The 20,363-nt window shown below is 43.6% G+C and overlaps 1 protein-coding gene across 1 annotated transcript in view; it reads right to left on the bottom strand.

Annotated features, from left to right (window-relative positions):
* The window catches only part of LOC126088520 (ran-binding protein 9), a 250,843-nt gene that overhangs the window by 80,206 nt on the left and 150,274 nt on the right, over positions 1-20,363 (bottom strand). The gene's annotated exons all lie outside the window — the stretch shown is intronic.

Here is a 20,363-nt window from a genome sequence, read left to right on the forward strand (position 1 = left end):
TTAAATTTACAATTTTATTCACGTTTATTTTTAACGGAAAATGACTACGATTTTTTTCCTGTTGCAAGAGGAAGAAACATCTACTCCCTGGAGCTTTGAGTGAAGGGTCATCAACTCAGCTCACATCTACACGTAGCAACCTCAGTCCCTACCCACACCAAAGGCGGCAGAAATATACTCTACACAGATACAAAAGCGTGGTGCTGCTACTGCTGCTGCTACTACACACACAAATACAAATACGCAAGAAATTTAAGAATTCAAACTAAAATGCAAACAGTAAATGCAAAAAGTACATAAAAACAGGCATTTTTGGTATTAGAAGCTTTTTACAACTCATAAACGAAACTCTGTACTCTGATATGCTGCCGACGATACAGGATCTGCTGCCCAACTAAGAACACAACACTTGCTTTGGTAAGGCTATAACAAAGTATTTGCCAACTATATCTCTCCTTTCGTTCGAGGACACGCTTTACGCAACTGAACTATATTTATTGGTCTATAGTTCAATGTCTGCAATGGTAGTATCACTATTCATCCCTCTACAGTTTTGAGCTTCTGCCAGTCGAACGGAATGGATGGCAGCGAGGAATCGTGATGATAACAACCTGTTACCACGAAAAAGCTATGTGCTCAGTAGGTGCAGATCTTTAAACCAACTTATACAGATCCCGTGATTGTTCAATTTTAAGTAAATCTTCAATAAATGAAGCGGTAAGCTAATATGATTCAGACACATATGACAAGTAACTAGGAAGGAAGAATACCACGCTACGCTGTAGAATTCATAGTAGTGGCCTCATTTTGATTTATATAAACAAATTACCGATTTCGCGTTTGCAGCCAAAATCAGGATTTCTAGTTTAGGGACTCTTAGCACACACAGTTTTCAGTATCCGTCCCCATAGAGTTATTCTGGTTCAAAGGAGTGTTCGACTAATTTCGGATCATTGTGGCAACTGCAATTAGGTATGCCGTTAATTACATGAATCACACAGGACAAAGAAAGGTGGCAAGCAATACTGGTACTATTAAATGACGACCACGACAATGAAATCTATGTAGCGTAAAATTTTGAAGTAGAATATCCGCTTCACTAAAGACAAATAGCCCTTTTTACAAACTGTCTCAATATGTAATTGTTTCATTCACAGATAGCCAGTAACTGTCATCGGTAACACAACTGCAGCACAGAATACAAATAAGTGATGCACAACAACTTGTCACACAATCGCCAAACATTTGTTAATGAATTATCTTCGACGAAAGCAAACTGTAGTCACTGCAAACCGTTTAGAACGATTTTTATCTAGTAAGCATTTGTAAAACACACTGAAGAGCCAAAGAAACTGGTACACCTGCCTAATACCGTGTAGGGCCCCCGCGAGCACTCAGAAGTGCCACAACACGACTTGGCATGGACTCGACTAATTTATGAAGTAGTGCTGGGAGGGAAGTGACACCATGAATCCTGCTGGGCTGTCCACAAATTCGTAAGAGTACGAGGGTCTGGTAATCTATTCTGAACAGCATTTCCCAAGGCATCCCAGCTATGCTCAATAATGTGAACATTTGGGGAGTCTGGTGGCCAGTGTTTAAACTCAGAAGTGTTTAAACTCAGAAGTGTTTAAACTCAGAAGTGTTTAAACTCAGAAGTGTTTAAACTCAGAAGTGTTTAAACTCAGAAGTGTTTAAACTCAGAAGTGTTTAAACTCAGAAGTGTTTAAACTCAGAAGTGTTTAAACTCAGAAGTGTTTAAACTCAGAAGTGTTTAAACTCAGAAGTGTTTAAACTCAGAAGACTGTTCCTGGAGCCACTCTGTAGAAATTTTGGACGTGTGAGGTGTCACATTGTCCTGTTGGAATTGCCCACATCTGTCGGAATGCACAATGGACATGAATGGATGCAGATGATCAGACAGGATGCTTACGTACATGTCACCTGTCAGTAGTACCTAGATGAATCTGGGGCCCCTCATCACTCGAACTGCACAGGCCCCCACCATTATACATCCCCCAACAGCTTGAACAGTACCCTGCTGACACACAGGGTCCATGGATTCATGAGGTTGTCTCCATACCCGTACACATCCATCCGCTCGATACAATTTGAAATGAGACTCAGACCAGTCAACATGTTTCCAGTCATCAACAGTCCAATGTCGGTGTTGACGGGCCGAGGCAAGGTGTAAAGCTTTGTGTCGCGCAGTCATGAAGGGTACACCAGTGGGCCTTCGGCTGTTTCCTTGAATGGTTCGCACGCAGACACTTTTTGATGGCCCAGCATTGAAATCTGCAGCAATTTGTGGAAGAATTGCACTTCTGTCAGGTTGAACGATTCTCTTCAGCGGTTTTTGGTCCCGTTCTTGCAGGATCTTTTTCCGACCGCAGCGATGTCCGAGATTGATGTTTTATCGTATTCCTGATATTCGAGGTACACTCGTGAAATGGTCGTACGGGAAAAACCCCACTTCGTTTCGTCGGAGATGCTCTATCCCGTCGCTCGTGCGCCGACTATAACACCACGTCCAGACTCACTTAAATCTTGATAACTTGCCATTCTGGCAGCAGTAACCAATCTAACAACTGCGCCAGACACTTCTTGTCTTACATAGGCGTTGCCGACCGCAGCGCCGTATTCTGCCTGTTTACAAATATCTCTATTTGAATACGCATGCTTATACCAGTATCTTCGGCGCTTCAGTGTATTTTAGAGTTTCTGAGGCAACACACTTCATTTTACTGGACTGGATAGAGTACAGTAAAACGTAGCACATCGCACAGCTTTAACTGTCCCGTGGGCGTCACCAAACAATAGAAGCATTGCATGTTACCTACCTTTTGTCATGCACTAATAAAAATTGTTTCTTATGTGCTAATTATTGTTCACATACCTAACGACTTACCTAACCTGCTATTGGCACAGTGCTCTGGAATCGGTCAAATATTCCTTGTGTACCAAAACTGGTATATGGCAACAGATACTGTGACACTAAACTAGATAGGAGATGCCTGCAAAGCTGAAACCGGTACTTATTTCAAAGGTTGACTGCCGTGTGGCAGCCGGTGCAGTGGTCACAGGAGAACCGCACGTCACCTTGTGCATAGTTTTGACCGGCGGCAAATGTCCATCACTAACCGTACGGCTGTCAACGTGATAAATAAACAATAATGTAATCAATGCGGTGAGTCTTTAGTGTATTTAGATATCAAGATAGGGATAGGGAGAACAGAGAACCACAAGGCACCAAGAAAAGAGTTTTGGATAACTCAAATGTTTGGACTACACATCCGAGAACTACTACAATATTGTAGTCTAGGTGTGGGAACCATTGTACGTCTCAGCCAGGTGTAATCGGATAGTTCTCGAATTTTCATCCAGCGCGCCTGCGTTCACAATGTGAGATTTCATGCCAGCTGCTATACCTCTAAAAGAAAATCGTGTTATCTGAATGATGCAAGGCTACATTCATTTCTAATGTTAGTCTTTTGGATAGCTTTTTACTTTTCGTATAAAAGCAGCTTTTTTATAAGAGCGATTTCTTTGTTGTGCAATCTCTCTCATACATTTTGAAGAAACTCTTGGTAAAAGTTAGGCCAATGTTTATTTTAAATTTACAATTTTATTCATGTTTATTTGTAGCGGAAAATGACTACGCTTTTTCCTGTTGCAAGAGAAAGAAACATCTACGAAAGACATCGCTCACAAAACACTTGTAAGATCGATTTTAGAATACTGCTCATCAGTTAGGGACCCATACCGGGTCGGGTTAATAGAGGAGGTAGGAAAGATCTAAGGAAGGGTGGCACGCTTCGTCACCGTGTCGTGTAGTGAACGCGATAGCGTTACACGGGTCCACCACAAACTCTAGTGGTAGACGGTACATTGTTTATCGCGGAGAGATTTACTGCTTAAATTCCGAGACTGTCCGTTCTAAGAAGGGTCAGGCGATACACACTGCCGGAAGAGGAATAAAATAAAAATAAAAATGCAACCCATTCACAAGGTCGTTTTATTGGCAAATGATGTGACAGATAGTTCATAAATGTGGGACAATAAATTATAAATTCAAACTAAATAAAACATACTTGCCACAGTACAGGTTGCCTGAATATTCGTATCAATACCCCCCTCCCCCCACCCACCCCCCCCCTCTCTCTCTCTCTCTCTCTCTCTCTCTCTCTCTCTCTCTCTCTCTCTCGGCAACGTAAGCGTGTATTCTCGCATGCCAACAATCATAAAAGTGAAACTTCCTGGCAGATTAAAACTGTGTGCCTGACCGAGACTCGAACTCGGGACCTTTGCCTTTCGCGGGCAAGTGCTCTACCATCTGAGCTACCGAAGCACGACTCACGCCCGGCACTCACAACCTTACTTCTGCCAGTATCTCGTCTTCTACCTTCCACACTTTACAGAAGCTTTCCTGCGAACCTTGCAGAACTAGCACTCCGGAAAGAAAGGATATAGGTTGTGAGTGCCGGGCGTGAGTCGTGCTTCGGTGGCTCAGATGGTAGAGCACTTGCCCGCGAAAGGCAAAGGTCCCGAGTTCGAGTCTCGGTCGGGCACACAGTTTTAATCTGCCAGGAAGTTTCATATCAGCGCACACTCCGCTGCAGAGTGAAAATCTCATTCTGGAATCATAAAAGTGCCAAATGGCAATCAGCGATAGATTGTCCCAAGCACCTTGCAGCTTTTCTTGCAACTCGACAATGTTTCTTGCTGGCTCTCGAGAACGAGCAAGTTTCTACTTCCCATACGTGTTCAATTGGCAAGAGATCTGGTGATCTGGTTGGACAGGGCAGTAATTTTACACCATGAAGAACACGTTGCGTCACAGAAGCAGTATGTGGATGTGAACTGTACTGCTGAAACAGTAGGTCGCCTTCTAATCGATGAAATGGCAACACCACGGGTTGGTTGATTGGTTGGTTGGTTGATACGGTGGGGGAGGGGACCAAACAGCGAGGTCATCGGTCCCATCGGATTAGGGAAGGATGTGGAAGGAAGTAGGCCATGGCCTTTCAAAGGAAGCATCCCGGCATTTGCCTGAAGCGATTTAGGGAAATCACAGAAAACCTAAATCAGGATGGCTGGACGAGAGTTTGAACCGTTGTCCTCCCGAAGGCCAGTCCAGTGTGGTAACCACTGAATACCAAGTGGTAACCACCTGGGCAATGTAGAGGGTGCTGAGTACCTTATCTTGCAGAAATATCAAATGTGACCGCGAGTTGTGACTGATGGCACCCCACACCATGAAGGCTGGTACGGGACCCGAGTGTCGTGGGCGAATGCACTCCGAACAGGCCGCTTATCGGGCCTACGCCGTATCCGCGTACGTCCATCACCCGCTTACAGACAGAGCTTACTCTCATCGCTGAAAGCAAGAGAGCGCCATTCCACTCTCCAGTCAACTCTTCCAGGACACCAGAATAGCCATGCTTGATGGTGTCGTGGTTGTCAACGGTAGTCTCGCCAGAGGCTCACGTGATCTTAATCCTGCTGCAAGGAGACGGTGCCCAATGGTCTTTGATGACACATCAGGTGCAACACATGCCCGGATTTTGTCCCTCCATGATGTTCGGTCAACCCTCGCTGTCGCACAATGCATCGATCCTGAAGTGCGTTTGTACTACGCAAACGTATAGAAACTGGTCTAAGGTGTGGGAATTTTCGACAGAGCACACCTGACAGCAGCGACTCAGTACCCATGGATTGTGCCCAACATGTTAGCAATCTATCGATGCGGCGATCCAGCCTCCCTTAGGCCACGATGCGAACCCTTTCAAATGGTTAGAGTTGTTCATACACCCCACCGGGAGACTGAATGCCGCCTGATGACGTTGCAGGAACATGATGCGATAATGGAAGTACTTTATGAACTGAGCAGAGACTACAGGGACTGCACATGGCGAAATCCACTGACATCAGCGACTCTGAAAGATGGCTGAATGTTATGATCCAGTACCTGGTAACGAGAACCTGGAAAACAGCGAAGCTTTTCACGCGTGCTGCTGTCCTGAACATCTACAGAAAGTGCTGACAGTGAAATGACGATTGGGTGACAAGGTTTCTGACGTCCACGCCTCGTCGCAGGAAGTGGGAGGTGGGAGGTCGGAGGCTTTCCCGCTCTGCATAGCAGGGTAAGAGCTGTGGGTGATCTGACGACAGAGTACAATTCTGATGCAGGCACAAGCACACTGTTTCGCGCACACTTGAAACCGAGGCTCCTCAACATCTACCGATAATATTCCCAAGCTGACCGCCGACATAGTCTTTTTTTGTGGTTTTAGGGCGCACAACTACAATGGTCATTAGCGCCCAGACTAAGTTAGGAACGCACTGCGAGGCACAAGGTTAAAACAGCAACTTAAAGGGACAACACTATAAAAGACATTAACAGGCAAGGGAGTAAAAACAGCATATTCAAATGTCCTTAGACAGGTTTGTCAAGTGGATAAAACGAAGAACGCGAGCAGCTGCTCCCGGGTCATCCGCTAAAATGGCATCCAGAGTACATGGCAAGCCAAGATCAACGCGCAGTGTATTTAAAATTCGGACAGAACGTTAAAATGTGGCGTACCGTCAGCAATTGCCCACATGGGCAGAACGGCGCCGACGCAGCCGTCAGCAGATGGCGATGGCTGAACCGGCACTGTCCAATTCGTAACCGGGCCATAACGACCTCCTCCGTCTATTATTTCAGTGGGCAATGGAGCATCGAGATTCAACCGTAGCTTCAGGGAAACTTGACGCCTGGTCGGGTGAATCGCTCGATGGTTGTGTCCGCATATGCAGTCAACCAGGCGACTGGCTGCTCGAAACATGCATCGCGCTAAGGACGCAGGCCGATGGGGCAGCATTATGCTACCGTGGGCCTAAGGCAGTAATCGAACGTGCCGTAACAGCTGTTAACTACGTGAACCCCATTGTACACCACTGCATCGCTTCATTCTTGAACTCTTCCCCGACATTATGGCAGCTTCCAGCAGGGTTAATTGCCTGTGTCACACGCCACAGTGGGTTGAGTACCAAGAGAGCGATATAACGCTGAAGTATTGACTACAAATTTCTCTCGATCTGGACCCTATGAGACACATCTGGGACACTACCGGACACCAGCTCCGGGCCTACAATCACCGGCCCGTAATATATAGAAACCTAAGGACACGTCGAATCTATGTCACGCAGAAACACTAAAATTCCAAAGAGCACCAACAGGCTGTTAAGCAAATGGTCTTAATTTTTTGCCTCATCAGTGCAGGACATGTATAAAGGTAGGCAGTGCGGAAGGTCACAGGATTGTTGGATGTATAAGATAATACAACGAAAATGTTGAAAACCCTGAACTGGTAGACGCTTGAAAGATAGACACAAACTATCCAGTCAAACACTACTAACAAAGTTGCAAGAAACAGCTCTAACTGGAGAACCTAGAAATTACTACAGGCCCCAACGTATCGCTGTCGTACAGAGCGAGATTAGATTAATAATTACAGCGCGCACAGTGGCGTTCAAAGTCGTTCGATACGCGAATGGAACGAGTAGCAGTTGTAAGTGCTACAGTGGGAAGTATACCATCTGTCATGCACTTTGTAGTAGTCTGCGGGGCGTAACACTACTACGATTTACATACGACGCACGCGGCTGTACAGCAGTGGTTCAGCAACGTCCAACGTTCTACAGCAGTTTCTACCGAGACGTCGCAGAGGGAATGTGAGAATGAATGCGTGCAGAAGGAAAACGCAGGCAGGAGCAACAGCCGCCAGGGCGGACGGACGCGGTGTAACGGAAGGCGGTGGCGGAAGGGCGGAACGCTGACATGCCACGTGATGCGGCTTTTCGCTTTCTGCGGGCCCTCCGCGTCCAGAGCAGGCACGCAGTGAAATGAATGCCCGACCACCTGGGCGCAACAGCCATACGAAGCCGGAAGCCAGAGAAGTGTTACGTTTTTTCCCAACTCGTAGACAGCTTTTGTCTTTAAGACATCGCTAGTTCCCATTCTTCCTCACTTTGCTGCAGCACACTTCTGTTTATAGTCTCTTTTGTCAGAAACAAATACAATACTTGGCAATTACCATTAAAATAAATGAAAGAAAAAATTAGCAATCTGTACTGTTAGCCAAAATCTTCAATTGCTCTCGGAACCGCAAGCAGAAGACGATGATCTGTGCAAGATGCAGGGCGACATGCTCTATAGTTTCACGATGGTGGTTGCGAGACCTCCAGTCGATACAATTCTGTCCATACCCAGGTGGGAGCGTTTCAGAAGAGAGAGACCAGGCAGAGTTATTCTCAAGTCGAGAAATCCACAATCGTTTTCTAGCTGTAGCTGTTTCCAAGACTGAAGTGGAAACTACTTCTGGATCTCAACCTTCGGGGCTGCTGGAACGTGCCTATACTACGTATTGTTTTTCTGATGAGACTGATTTGTTCTGCCTTGGCAGCTATTTCACGACGAATATCTGGTGGCGCTATATCACAGAGTTGGTAGATTTTTACAAGTGGTGGAGATTTCAAACAACCTGTAATAAGCTTACACGTTTCGTTTAGCGTCTTGTCAACTATGTTGCGTGGGTGGATTTGTACTGGTCTGGTCATGCACACACTGCAGCATTAACGTCGTACTTCTCAAAGTTTGTGGTAGGGAGCCCCACATGCTACCAGTGATCCTGCGATGGATATTATTTCTAGCTTCCACCTTCATTCTCGAATTCTCACACTACTGCTTGTATGTAAAGAGTACGATCTGGCGTGACTCCCAAATATTTTGGATCAGTCGTATTTACTAGCTGTATCCCATGGCTTGTGATAAGTGTGCTACGTCCCTTATTGTGCGTTTAAACTGAGTCTGGACGGAGTGGCTCTTAGAATAATAGGCACCCAACTCTCAATGCGTTTTTCAGGTGGGTTTCAACATATTCAAAAGATTTCCCTGGACTCGCTAATGCCAGATCATTGGCATAAAGGAAATTCCTTGTGTTAGCCGGCACCACTGGTTGAAGGAACACTTCCTTGTGGTGAAACATTTCTTTGATATTTCCTTCACCTAGGCTGTCCCTAGATGTCCACGTAAAATCTCCAATTTTGAGGCAAACATTAAATAAGCTTGGTAAACCATAATATTTTGTTACCCCGCTGATTATCTGTGACGATGCATGGTTACTGAATGTTATGAGCAGCTGTCAGGTCGATAAAAGCTACTACTGTAATTTTCGAGGTTTCATAAACACCTTCGATAAATTGAGAGAGACTGAGGACCTAAGATGTACAGCTTTTTCCTGGTCTGAAACCAACCTTTTCTTGTATTGGAGCTGGCTCCTTAGTTTCTGAAGCCAGATCCTTCATTTAATGTGATCTGCGACCTTGTGGGATTGAAATATGGGAACAGCGCCTTACGAAGTGTATGAAATCATCATATGATTCTGGAAATGAATCAATGCTAAGGATGTTATTGTACAGCGCAGAGGTGAATATCCCCCACTCTGCTTTCCTAAAACTATACCTTCTTCTAAAACAAGAAGTCTGCGGTCGGACTGCAGCATATAAGTATACCTGGCATGTAATTGGACGATGTCATGTGCGAGGTATACTTCCAGCGTCAACATAACGAAGTTTGCGGTTGATGACCCAACAACTGTAATACCACAGGGGGCAACTAAAATGCACTATGTGACCTAAAGTATCCGGATACGCCCAAAAACATACGTTTTTCTTATTAGGTGCATCGTGCTGCCTCCTACTGCCAGGTACTCCGTATCAGCGACCTCAGTAATCATTAGACATCGTGAGAGAGCAGAATGGGGCGCTCCACGGAACTCGCGGACTTCGACCGTGGTCAGGTGATTGGGTGTAACTTGTGGCATACGTCTGTACGCGACATTTCCATACTCCTAAACATCCCTAGGTCCATTGTTTCCGATGTGATAGTGAAGTGGAAACTCGTACAGCACAAAAGCGTTCAGGCCGACCTCGTCTGTTGACTAACAGAGACCGCAGACAGCTGAAGAGGGTCGTACGGTTTAATAAGCAGACATCTATCCAGACCATCACACACAAAATCCATTGCAAGTACTATGACAGTTAGGCGGGAGATGAGACACCTTGGATTTCTATGGTCGAGCGGATGCTCACAAGCCACACACCGTGCCGGTAAATGCCAACGACGCCTCGCTTGGTGTAAGGAGCGTAAACATTAGACGATTGAACAGTGGAAAAACGTTGCATGGAGTGACGAATCATGGTACACAATGTGGCGACACGATGGTACCGCACCTTCCTGCTTCCCACTGTTGAAGAGCAACTCGGGGATGGCGACTGCATCTTTCAACACGATCGAGCACCTGTTCATAATGCACGGCCTGTGGCGGAGTTGTTACACGACAACAGCCACCCTGTAATGGACTAGCCTGCACAGAGTTCTGCTTAATGGGCTGCCATTCCCCGAGAAACCTTCCAGCTCCTGATTGAACGTATGCCTACGAAAGTGGAAGCTGTCATCAAGGCTAAGGGTGGGCCAACACCATTTTGAATTCCAGCATTATCGATGGAGGGCGCCACGAACTTTTAAGTAATTTTCAGCCAGGTGTCCAGATATTTTTGATCACATAGTGTACAGACAAAAGTGGAGAAGCTGTGGCACGCTGGGCAGATTTATGTGATCTCAGCCCGCTACATGATAATCTTCCAGCATCATTCAACAGTGCAAGATAAAGGCGTGGTGCTAACGCAGATCTCAACTTTGGAACCGAACATACACATCTCAGTTATTAATTAAGTCAGTGGTTTTGTCTGTTACTATCAAAACCTTTACTATGGACGCATACAGAAGCTATCATCAACCATCTGACATCCCTTCTTCGTTCATCGAACAACAATCACGGTAGGTTTACAATTAATGTGAAAGTTTTCTCAGTTTTTTTTTTGCTCTCTTATAAGGCAAAAGTTCTCAATAATGCACTGTGCCTAGAACGGCGTGCATTCTACCATTTGGCACAAGTTGTCCGTTTCTTGTCTCTAAAACTTCCAAATTCACTATGCTGCCACGAAGAGATTTCGATTGTGTGCATTAGAATGGGTTACTTGCTTCGATGTTTTGTCGATCCTTTTGCAGAATTTGGACCAAATATATTGTGTAAAATATCTCTCTTTTCGTTTTAATTCGGCCAGTAAACATCCGACTTATGATAATACATTCAGATGCGTTTAGACACACTTGTTACGTGACAGTGTTATGATGACCAATTTTGGTATCTATGAGCAGTAGTGTTTTCATGATTCGTCTTTTTCATCCTATATGCGACTCATTTTCCCTCCTTTCACCAGTTTACTTTCATCAGCCCACTTAGTTCCAAGTCTTCTTCGAATCTCATTAACTGGCTGTACTAGCCAGTAGTTAATCTTTTCACTGAATAGGCTCCTGCGTGTTACTTCTACGCTTCTAACTATTTTCAAACTTATTTTTTTCAACTTGTTGGAACTAAGGTACCTCTTCAGTTTTACGGTGTATGTCTTGCACTAGTGTTTAAGTCTCTTTGTGAGAGGGACTGAACATCTCTCTTTTTATGTCTACTGCTACATTAGGCAACTCCTATCTTACGGTATTTCAGTCTGTATTCATCTGTAAGTTCTCTTTTTTCCTCCCTTCATGTCATGAATTTTCCTCAGAATTCTACGCTCTACGTTGAAGATGTTTCCCACATCACCTTTTTTTGTTGCATATTAAAGTTTTGTCCACTTGCAATGCTCCAGGTTTGATCACCGTGTTCGAGCGTCTACCCTTTGTATATGCTGACTTGCACTTTTTCTTGTAGATGTCACGTGTTCCCTCGTTAACTCCGTCGAGTTTTTGTCATCTAACGTTGTGTTACTTTTTCTAGCCCCATTACTTGCAAGATCTCAGCGAGATACTAAAAATGCCTGACCCTTTTGAGATGCCCACAGCTCGTATTTAATTTCTGGATGCTAAATCTAGTGCAAATAAACTCAGTTTTTCAAAAGAAATTTGTAGGCCAGCTTTTTCAGCGTCTTCTTTGGGGCTTTATCTGATTGACTTTTGCGATTTCACTGTCAAAAAAGTATCGTTACATTGCCTAAGAAAGCTATACAACTGATACTAATACCGCGTTTGATTAGTCCACATTGAATAAAACTGAATACTTGGCAGACGATCCCAAGGAGGGTATTTAAGTTAAAGCACTAATATTCAGAAACCACTGTTTTTTTTTCTTGTTTTTAACAACTGATGCATTATAACAATAGCTTAAGCTCATGGCAGCCGTTCGAAGTGATGAACGCCGGTCTCAATTCTGGATAATCCATCGACAGCACTGGAAATTGGGTGCAAAATCATTTGGCCCCATTGCTTGCACATGGTGTTTATGATAGGGGTGTAAGTGAAAAAGTTTAGAGAACCTGCATTAGCTACAGATTGCAGGACTATCCTACTTCGACCAACATACATCTCGCCTAAGGACCGCGAGGACAAGAGCAATTATGGCTGATCGTCCAGAATAATAATTTTTTCTAGCTCCATTTGCGAGTGGGGCAGAAAAGCGATTGCCTAGCAGTGGGACAATTTATCCTCCGCCGCGCACCGTATGGCGGCTTGCGGAGTGCATGTGTACATGTAGAAGCGTCGCTTCACTAGTACTCTTCACACTGTTTTCTTCGAAGTAGCTTACCACCGGTTAGTTGATGGGTGCTTATTGATGATTCTTCTCCCGCAAGATCCAGCACTACTTCCACACGAGCAGTTTCTTTTCCCGGATCTTTGGCCAGCACTCTGTTACTTCAAGGAGCCTATTTATCAGAAGTTCACATGCGCGGCGATAAATTTTTGAGTGTATTGCAGAGGACAGAGATGTGTGACGGCTTTCTGCGGGAAATGGAATTCAGATAGCGGAGGAGAAATTGAAAAACGACATCTTTGCGAAAAGCGTCAGACGCAAAGAGGTATCTTTCAATGTGCTATACGATCGTACTCCCAGGGCGGAAGAATGCCTCCGGTTTACTACTACTATCACACAACCACCAATCTACGTCTGTGGGACGGCTACCGAACTTTCCAGCGGACGTTTCCTTTCCTTCCGGGTCCGTTCTGCCATCTCCCGTGGGGTGATTTTCGATTGGAATTCTAGCTCCATACAATGTAGGTTGGGTGGCTTTCGCTTTATATGACCTTAAGTAAATGCAAGTTAAAATCGCGGCGACATCTCGCAGACTACGATACCACTACCTCGCCTACTATTCGTGAGACGTGTTTGTGTGATTACGGTGGTTTAATGTATTACTGTTATTACTTACGGATATTCGTAAGTGAGTCGTACAGTATGGAGGCACGACCACTTTAAGTTTGCTGAGTATTTGGACGTTCCAGGAGAAAACTGCATAAGTATTTGTAAATGTGTAATGTGTGACACACACTTTACATTTCTAAAATGTTAGCTACGTTTGTTGTATATTACTTTAAAAGGAAAATAATCTTCTATGGTTCTACAGTTCATTGTGAATCTTTCCCTCTTTAATATTTGTCTGACAGTTATTATCAAAATCTCGACCTTACCATCCTCTACAGCCCACTTTCTGCATGTTCTCCGTCTATCCATCCATACGGTTATCAGTCGATCCAGTCTTCTTTGATTATTTGATTTCCATTTAATATCATTGTAGCTACTTTCGCATTGCTCATCCGTGCCACTTGCTGCAGCCATGTCAAACAGCTGATTTTTATACGACTATCTATGGTCCCCCAGGAGGAATGGTCAATATTGAGGGATATAACAGAAAAGACCATTCGAAGCAAAAAAGTCTACTAACATGATCTCTAAAACGCATATCTTAAGAGCTATAAGCTCTTCTTTACCTTCGATATTATGAAACAACCCTCTTCTACTGCATGCTCTTTGCTTTCTCTATTTTGGGAAAAGGTGGTACGAACTAAAAGAAGAAAAAATTGTATAGCACACATGGGCTCTAAAATGCATACCTCCAAAGCTATGTACGCTTGTTCAGTAGAAAGAGACTTTTCACAGTAGCGAAGATGAACACGTGCTCATCGCTCTTGAAGTAAGCACTTTAGAGCTCATTTTTACTAGACTTTTCTGCTTCGAACGATCATTCCGGTCATAGTCCTGAATATTGACCATTCCTCCTTGGACATCCTGCATAGTGTACATTTCGTGATTGCCTCCTCCATCATCTTTGACAGGTTAGGTCACAAAGATTCTTCGAAGTACATTTCTCTCAAAGGCATCTAGCATTCCAGTATCATTTGATGTTACCGGCTGATTCCGAGGCTGGACTTATAAGAGTTTTATAAATAGTTAACTCTGAGATATGGATTAAGGACCTTGAGAAAATAGTGTTTGTATCCAAAATAGCCTCTGTTGGCTGCTATTACTCCACGTTTCTATTCTTAAGAGGTGTCGTGTGAGTAGCTGGGTATCGACACCAGGTACTGAAACTGCTCAGCTCTTTCAAAAGTATAATCACCCACTGTTATGAGGGTGGCATGTTTTTGCATGCTTTCCCAGCAGCCATATAAACAAGGAAACTTGAGGCCTCTAACAAATTTGGACATCAAAATGAGAACATGTCCTTACATTTTTTAATACCGTATTTTACGGACAATAAGACGCTACGGACTATATGACGCACCTTAATTTATTAGCATTTTTTAAATAAATTTTTGCAATTTTTATTATTAGACTGCGAAGTCAGACTAAAAAAATTCCTACTTTATAAAACCGAGCTGACCTTTAATATTCCTGAAATTCGTCATCTGAACTTTTTTTTCCCTCCTTCTTCGTCGTCGTCGTCGTCGTCGTCGTCGCCGCCGCCGCCGTCGCCGCCCTCTTCATATATAGGTTGGTCTTCACTGCTATCGAGACCGTTACTTATGCTGCACTCCTTGAAAGATTTGACAATGTCTTCTCCACTCTCGACCACGACTGTTTTATCCACTGACACTAGGTTGTTTGTAGGCCGTTTCAAAGCTCCTTTCGGCGTGAACTCATGTTAGGTTTCATCCTTCATCCATTTTTCCCATTCTTATCTAATATACACTTTAAATGGTTTATTTATCGAGACATCAAGAGGATGGAATTGTGAAGTAAGTCCTCGAGGAATAACAGCAAGCTCTGTATTTCCCTGTTTCGATTTCTCTTTCACAGAATTTTTCAAATTACTAGTAAACTGACTTAGAACTCTTCTTCAATAAAGCACCTTTTCTTCTCTCCCCGCTCTGTTAATCCATTAATTCATAATTTCATAGCAGCCTCGTCCATCCAACACTTGTCATGTACGTGAACAACGCGTGGCGGTATTTCAGAAGGTTTAGGCATTGTTTTGCGCTTGAAAATGATCATTGGATTAAGTTTAGTACGGTCAGGACAATATGAAAGGACATAAGTGTATTGCACTTTTTTCCATGACCACTTGTTTTTATAGTTACAGTTTTAGCACATTTCATGGCAACAGTTCTGTTACTCGGCGCATCAGATATCAGTTTCGTCCATATTCACTATCTGGTTTAGCTCCATACTTGTGTCGACATTGAATAATAAAGCGATGGAAAGGTAATATTTCCTCTTCGTCTCTTGTGGCATTTTTCAGATATTCTGGTTTTCGTTCGCGTGTTAATTCGACGACGCTTCAAAAACCTGTAGCACCAACCAACTCCACCCATAAAGTCTGGTAAGTTCCACTGTAGCGCTAGCTTACAAGCGTGTATTTGAATCATTTTTGTAGTAATTCCAGTGCCAGTTTGGCGGTGTTCTTGAATCCATTTCAATACGTCATCATCTACTTTTGACCATTTTCTATTCAGTCCTCTGTTTGCGCATTTAGTCTTCCTCATTTTTTCAATTCTTCTTTACTACCCCGCCAATCGCGAATGGCTTTTTTCTGTTGGTGAAGGGCCAAAATGCCGCTCACCTGTTTGTTTCCATGTTGTTCTCCATGTGCTGTTACTTTCAATTTATAGCCCGCATCATATGAATAACTTACCGATAACACAATTCACTTTCAGTTCTACTTCACTGGCATCGTAGATTGCAATGACGCATCGTAGGCTAGACAGTGTTCTGGATTTGTGATGGCGGGGCGGGAGGGAGATAGTGTTAGCAAGCTTGAAAATACCCGCAACTCATGTTCGTCGCATCAGTGCACTGCTGCTACCAGTCGAATCCGGTGTTCCCAAATAGAGAGAGGTTTCCCGCGACATCGAATACGTGGCCATTTTTCAGACAGGTGGTAATTTTAAATCAAACGCTGGACATTTATATATTAATTTCGAGGGTACGTCGCAACTCAATTTTGGAGACCATTTTTCGAAGAAAAAAGTGCGTCTTATAGTCTGTAAAATATGGTAATTTACTTTCTAACACTGATTCTAAAATCATTATAGAATGCTGTCGTAGAATACCGATAGCAATAATAATATTTTTTTAGGAAAATAGGGTGGTTCAGTTTTTTTCGACCATCACTTGGCATTTTCTGTAGTTCCTTCTTGGTTTATAACTTTTACTCTAAGTTTTGCTGAGGTACGTTGGAAGACATGTCTCATTTAGTTGAGTCCAACAAGCTTCAGGAAAAATAAGAGATCACTGTATAGTTCAGTGGTAATTTTATGGAGTCTGATGGGCGCCATATACGTACCTGCCAGTTACGCTACAACAGTGTATGACACCAGTGTTACAGGATAATCGCTGTTTCAAAACCGAAGCCTAATACAGGAAATTGACGCTACCACTGTAATTACGTGCGTAGTACTTTTGCGCAAGGTTCCCGCGCCTTGCTCTCGCAGTAAATGGATGGGGCGCGCTCGAGCGTGAATCCATGCTTTGCGACAATCTATCCGTGAATGAGAATGCTTTGGTCTAGCTTGCGACCGCGTTGGGCCAGACGCCCACTCGCCCGTGTAATGACGACGATGCCCACGTCAGACTGGCAGCAGCATGGCTGACTCAAGGCGCGACCTTAACACCCAGCAGCAGAAAGCAGCGTGTCAGCGCGTCAACACGGAGACGAGGTCGGTGCTTAGGCTCCGATCCGCGACATTCGCAGTACAGGCATCGGTCTAAATGTAGTAGCATCAACACGGTACAATCCTCCGGTACCTACTCATTTATAGACTTCTTTAAGCAGGGCCAGAGCCACCAAAGTTTTAAATAAGAAATATCTTTGTTTTAATACTGCGGTTCGGGCCCCTTTATTATCGTATACGACGTATGTAATTATTTTGTGTTGGCTTATTCGCCTAAATGTTTCAGTGGAGAGCTGATAAAGGATGACAATTACTGAACTAATTGAAAAAAGGTAAATTAGTTACAAAATACGTCGTGAACACACTTCATTCAACATGTAAACGTCACTACAGATATTCGGATTTAGGTTATGACATGTGGTTATGCCTGCCATCATTGGCGATGATGTGGCGCAGACGAATAGCAAAATTCTGCATGTGTCGTGAGGTGTCGGAAAATCGATGCTGAATGGCTGTTTTCAGCTCAGCAATGATTTTGGGGTTATTGCTGTACACCTTCTCTTTAATATAGGTCTACAAAAAGAAGTCGCATGTGTTCAGATCCGGAGAATATGATGGCCAATCTAGAACCATGCCAGTGGCCTCTGGGTACCCCAGAGCCTGAATTCGGGTCTCCAAAGTGCTCCTCCAGGGCATCAAACGCTCTTCTGGTTCGATGAGGTCGAGCTCCGTGTTGCATGAATCACATCTTTACGAAATCAGGGTCACTTTGGATACTGGTGCTGAAATCATCTGACAAATCCTTCACGTACCGTTTGGTAGTCACAGTGCCATCAAGGAATATCGCACAGTTTATTCGTGACTGTACACTGCACACCACACAGTCACCCGTTGAGGGTGAAGACATTTCTCGATCGCGAAAGGCGGATTCTCAATCCCCCAAATGCACCAATTTGACTTACTGACTAACCTATCCAAATGAAAATGGCCGACAACAACAAGCCGCGTGCGCATGCGCGTATTATTTCCCATCATGCCCCGCGGCCAACAGTGCAGTTTGAACGTCCTAACGCAAACCGTTCAGAAGTTATGACTATTTTATTTCATATAGTTCAATAACCGTCACCCTGAATAAATTAAGTAAACATTCACCTCCCAATCCTTGCGCTCCCTCGCATCAGAGTCCTACTGGTACCTGATCTTAAAGCATGGCACATTAGCTGACAAAACCATCGAGACTTTTTTTTAAGTCTTTTTCTTCCATGCTGTTGTGTTGTTGTCGTGGTCTTCAGTCCAGAGACTGGTTTGATGCAGCTCTCCATGCTACCCTAGCCTGTGCAAGCTGCTTCATCTCTCAGTACCTACTGTAACCTACATCCTTCTGAATCTGTTTAGTGTGTTCATCTCTTGGTCTCCCTCTACGATTTTTACCCTCCACGCTGCCCTCCAATACTAAATTGGTGATCCTTTGATGCCTGAGAATATGCCCTACCAACCGTTACGTTGTGCCACAAATTTCTCTTCTAAAAATGGGCTCTGAGCACTATGGGACTTAACATCTGAGGTCATCAGTCTCCTAGAACTTAGAACTACTTAAACCTAACTAACCTAAGGACATCACACACATCCATGCCCTAGGCAGGATTCGAACCTGCGTCCGTAGCGGTCACGCGGTTCCAGACTGTAGCGCCTAGAACCGCTCGGCCACTCCGGCCGGCATTTCTCTTCTCTCCAATTCTAGTCAATACCTCCTCATTAGTTATGTGATCTACCCATCTAATCTTCAGCATTCCTCTGTAGCACCACATTTCGAAAGCTTCTATTATCTTCTTGTCTGAACTATTTATCAGGGTGTATACGGGGACAAGGAAAAAAAATTCCCGGATTATTCCCGGATTTCTCCCGGATATCCCGTTTGAAAAATACGCTTTTTCCCGGGCGAAAATACACTTTTTCTGAGCTAACTGACAGATTTTCCGTAGATTTTCCCTCGGAACTGCAAAACTTATCAATTCTTTGAATGGTTAACGTTTTATACAATCGCGTAGAACTTCCCGCAAAAAAAAGACGGGCAGAGAAGTTTTGGAGAGACTTATAACAAAAAAAGAGACCTTTGATTTGCAACAACATATACGTTGCATATTTTCGTATTACGAAAGTATAAATTCGAATTGCACCAAACACAGCGCGTTAGTTTGCGGAGCGTTGAAACCGAGGTTGCGAAGTCCTTTTGTAAGCGAGTCATATCTCAAGCCACGAGATCTCGTCAGCCGATGACAGCAGCTATTCAGAGCATAGGACACATGTTATAGTCAGCCAATAGCAAGATCACTGGTTAAATAGCGCGAACACTCAAGAGGAAAAGTTAACGGTTTACATTAATGTACACAGTGCCGTATATCTACAATAAAAGCTAAGCTTTCACATATAATATTATAATATATAATATTATTAACACGCTACAACAGAAGCTTAGCTTTCACATGTAATATTGATCTTTTTTGCGTGTGTTATACTTTAAGATACATCACACAAATGTGCCAGTAAATTTAATATTATGACATAAATGTCTCGGCTCGAAACTCTTGTAAGTGGCTGGTCCTCAAACTGTTCAGTTTCGAACGCTCTGTGGTTTAGATATCCATCCCACTTTCTCACACGTAACATAATTCATCTTGCGTAAAAAGAAATTTACTTTGAAAGTAACGCTTTTCTAACCACCGTTCGCAATACTATCCGAAGACTGTTAGAAATAGGTTCGATTTACCAGTTTCCAGAGAGCACCAGAAAACAGGCATTATTGTGCGTGTGCAACTGCAGTGGTGTAGGAAGCCAGTATGTTCGTGTTTATAAAGCACTAAAAGGGCTTATATTACACCATAAAAGAAACAGGGCATCAGAGGGTACTCCAAAGAGCATCGGAATTTCGTAAACCATACTAAAATGCATAATTCGGCTTGAAGTGCGAATTGCCTTTTTCCAGATTCACAATGAAGTATGTCCCATCTGATATTAAGCTTTTCAGTGTGGTTTTTGGGATGTAAATTTTCTCGGAGTACCAGTACTCTACGATCTCATTTTTGGTTCTTTATTATGGCATAATGCCATATATGGCAGAAGATGATAACGTGTACTTGAAATTCAGCGAAAAGTTGGAACTAGACAATTCTGTAGAATGAAACACTTCGTTTCAAATAAAATGATTGCCTCAGCGGAAAGATTAATAAAGCCAAATTTCTTTAGCAAACTTGCTAAAATAACTTCATTGTTCTGCAAGGCGATTAATGCTTGACTGCTACTAACTTGGAAATAAAATAAAATCAGAAAACTGAAATTAACCCGTAACTGGTACACCTATAAATTGTAACACATAAGG

The sequence above is a fragment of the Schistocerca cancellata genome, chromosome 6, assembly GCF_023864275.1.
Source record: "Schistocerca cancellata isolate TAMUIC-IGC-003103 chromosome 6, iqSchCanc2.1, whole genome shotgun sequence".
NCBI classification, from domain to species: domain Eukaryota; kingdom Metazoa; phylum Arthropoda; class Insecta; order Orthoptera; family Acrididae; genus Schistocerca; species Schistocerca cancellata.